We start from the raw sequence: 3,222 nt of genomic DNA, 5'->3' as shown, positions 1-3,222 counted from the left end.
GTGGTAGTGGTGGTGAAACCCGGTCACTGTGTGGTTGGGGGGAGGGGAGGGGCCTAAAACTTTGAGCATACCTTCCTTTTACGATGTGATATTTTTCTTTCTGGGAAATTGATCAGTATAAGACAAGCAGAGTGTTCCACGCCTGTGCAGTGCTTGGAGGAGTGGTGGGGACGAAAAAATATCTCGCGGCCAGCACTCCACCTTATCAGGAAAGGCGGCGGCGGTGTGATGGAGCGGCGACCTCCTTTACTTGTGAACCTCAACATTATTCCCGTCCCTCCCATGGCCTCGAGGTGCGCCATCACTTATCATTACTTATCGTGCTATTTACTGGTCGTAGCGCTCACTCTCGCGGCGGTCTTTGGGGGCGATGCGAGGCGGCAGTACCAGCTTCATTTGCCTGCTTCGAGACCACCGACTGACGCGAAACAGGGTCCGGTGCGGAGAAAGCGGCTTATTAGACTATGATGCATAATACTCGGGAGAAACATAAGTGGGAAGGGTGGAGCATGGATAAAGAACCTGCAGCAAGTAGTGCACTAAATCTATGCGTTGATAGAAGGGGTGTAGTAGTTAGCGGGTTCAAATAAGAAGATCGGCAACGATGCGGCAATTGTACGATTGGAGAGAAGCTGAGCTACATCCTCAGCCCTCCTCTTCTGTATTGGCTTCTATACTCTTATCAGATATCTTTTATGGAAAGGTTTCTTGCGTCTACTTTTCCAACTCGTATGTTACAAACTTGTACTCTGCACAGCCTTGCGTGTAGTAAAGGCAGCGACCTGTGACAGTATGATGTGAAAGTTACATTATGATACTCGAGGTACTGCTGGCAGCACTGCATTGCTTTCCACTCTAAGTAAATAAAGTCTGATTAACACTGAGTAATACGTAAACCTCACAAAATGTTATTATCTATCAATCATACAACTTTTAAAATCTTACATGGCGCAGCAGGCAGGCGAAAGCGAGGAAACGAGACTTCAATCACTGATTCGAGGCGTGGTTATTTTTCGAGACAAGGGTTATGACTTATCTTAATACAGCCCTCCTCCTCCTCCTCCTCCTCCTCCTCGAATGGCAATCTACTTTACATCAACGGCATAACTTCTACGTACGAATATTAAGAAAAAAATGGACAGCGTATAACCTAATAAGACACTACTTGAAAATAAGAAAGCTGAGATACAATACGAAATAAGTATTCATAAAATATCATCCACTCTTACTTCAAACGGCGGTGGTGGTGGTGGTGGCCCTGTGGTGGTGGTGATGAGGTGGAAGCGCTGGCTGGAGGGCCACATAAGCGCTTCATCAAGGTCTGCCCATCGCGTCCTGCCCTCAAAGCGTGGCACCAGGACGGCCTTGCGACAGTACCCATGTGACCCTCAAGCAGCACCTGCCCGCGCCCGTCACCACAGCTGTGGGGAGATCATATCAGCAGCTATTTTAAATAATTGAAATGACATTCAAATATAGTTACAACGTTATAATAAGAAGATAAATCAGAGAGTCTCACTATATTAGACAATAAACATGAAGGCTTAACTATTGCTTACGATGATGAATGGATGGATGAACAAAAGGAGAGATTATCTTATTTGAAAGATACCAGCTAACGCTACTTTTATGGTTTGCCACAGAAGGATTAGTATTTTTTTTTTTTTAATGTATGATGGTCTCTAGCCTGAGGCAACAAAAGTTATATACAAAAAAGGCCCACTGAAGGTGCAGGTCCTAATAGGGTACAGTCAAAGAAAGATTAATTAAAATTAGAGAAGTGTCTTGAAACTTCCCTCCTGAAGTGTTGAAGTCATAAGCTGGGAGAGATACAGGATGAGGCAGGGAGCGTCAAGAGTTTGCTAATAAGAGAAATGTAAGATTCAAAATACTGATTAATTCTTGCATTAAAGTGGTGGACAGAATAAGGGAGAAAACATAGAAAGTTTCGTTCGGCGAGGCCGCGGGAGGAGGAGAGACACGCAGTTAGCAAGATCAGAAAACCAGTTAGCGTGAAAGAAACGATAGAAAATCGCAAGAGACTCAACATTGCGGCGAAAAGCGAGAGGCTGATGACAGAGGAAAGATGATACGACGAAATGCTTTGTCTCTCCATCTTAACACAAACACTATGAGCAAAGAGGATTATCGTAGCAAGCATTTACACCCCTCTCCCACAAATACTAGCAGACATGGATTACATTGTTCTTTCCTATACTGTAGTTATTTTTTTTTTCTCTAAAACTACAACCATTGTTGCGAAATAATCTTTTGTTGTTTGAAATTCCTTGTAAACTCACGTCTCAGACTAGCGACTAAAATTCATCGTGGGAAATTTACTACTTTCGCTTACTTCAGCCAGGGTGGAACTGAGAGTCGAGAATTATGACAAAGAAATAATCGATAAAGAAAAAGTGGTGAGCTTAAGGGATGTAGCGCCGACGACAGACAAATCACTGGAGGAAAGTGGAAGAGGCACAGTTAACCCCTAACAGGAGGAAGGAGAGACGAGACAGCTAGATAGAGACGCCAGCCAGACACCACCACCTGCTTCCCCATACTCACCGGTTGCCCAGGAGGGTGATTGGTGTGTGTGTGTGTGTGTGTGTGTGTGTGTGCCCCCAGGCGTCCCTCCTCCCCTGTGGACACAACGCAACGGGTAATGGCGGGGAGGAGACACATTACGCGTCGCACAAACCACACATTAGTCCCGCGACAGGAAACGGAGAGTTTGTCACCTGATCAACACACACGTGAGCCACCTCCGCCCAGGGCAAGGCGTCCCGGCTCACTATCTCCCCCACACCATCCTTCCTCATCCCCCCTTCCCTCCTCCCTCCTTCCTTTCCTCCTCTGTCTTCCTGCCATCTGGTGAACACAAGGAAAGTGAGATCATAGAATTTATAAGTGGATAAATAGGATCTGAAACGCCATCTAACATCTCGAATACGCGTATCCTGCTTATCTTACAGACTCGTCCATGCTACATCGCCTATATTCGCCATCGCCACGCTCACGCTCAAGCTTCGGTGCGCAGTTTGAAGCCTCGACCAGTGCGAGTGAGAATGAATCATTAAGATCTGGTTGCCTAAGGACCTCGTATTTTTCTCAGTGGTGTGATGTGTTGTCAAATATTAATGAACGACACGTGATTAAACCTTATGATGATTTATTTCAGTATTTGTTCGTATAAACGTAGCCTGACTTACTAATTAAATATTG

The 3,222-nt window shown here is 45.3% G+C and overlaps 1 long non-coding RNA gene across 3 annotated transcripts in view; it reads right to left on the bottom strand.

Moving 5' to 3' along the window:
* The window catches only part of LOC135100289 (uncharacterized), an 81,239-nt gene extending 78,439 nt beyond the window's left edge, over positions 1-2,800 (bottom strand). For all 3 annotated transcript variants that reach the window (XR_010268579.1, XR_010268580.1, XR_010268578.1), the window contains exons 1-2: positions 2,566-2,800; positions 1,230-1,421 (exon numbers count right to left, since the gene is read on the bottom strand). This is a non-coding gene — a long non-coding RNA (uncharacterized LOC135100289). The remainder of the gene's footprint in view (positions 1-1,229; positions 1,422-2,565) is intronic.
* Positions 2,801-3,222: the final 422 nt, after the last annotated feature.

This window comes from Scylla paramamosain, chromosome 5 (assembly GCF_035594125.1).
Source record: "Scylla paramamosain isolate STU-SP2022 chromosome 5, ASM3559412v1, whole genome shotgun sequence".
NCBI lineage: Eukaryota > Metazoa > Arthropoda > Malacostraca > Decapoda > Portunidae > Scylla > Scylla paramamosain.
The sequence above is the reverse complement of the archived record's forward strand: the minus strand, read 5'-3'. Positions and strand labels throughout refer to the sequence as shown.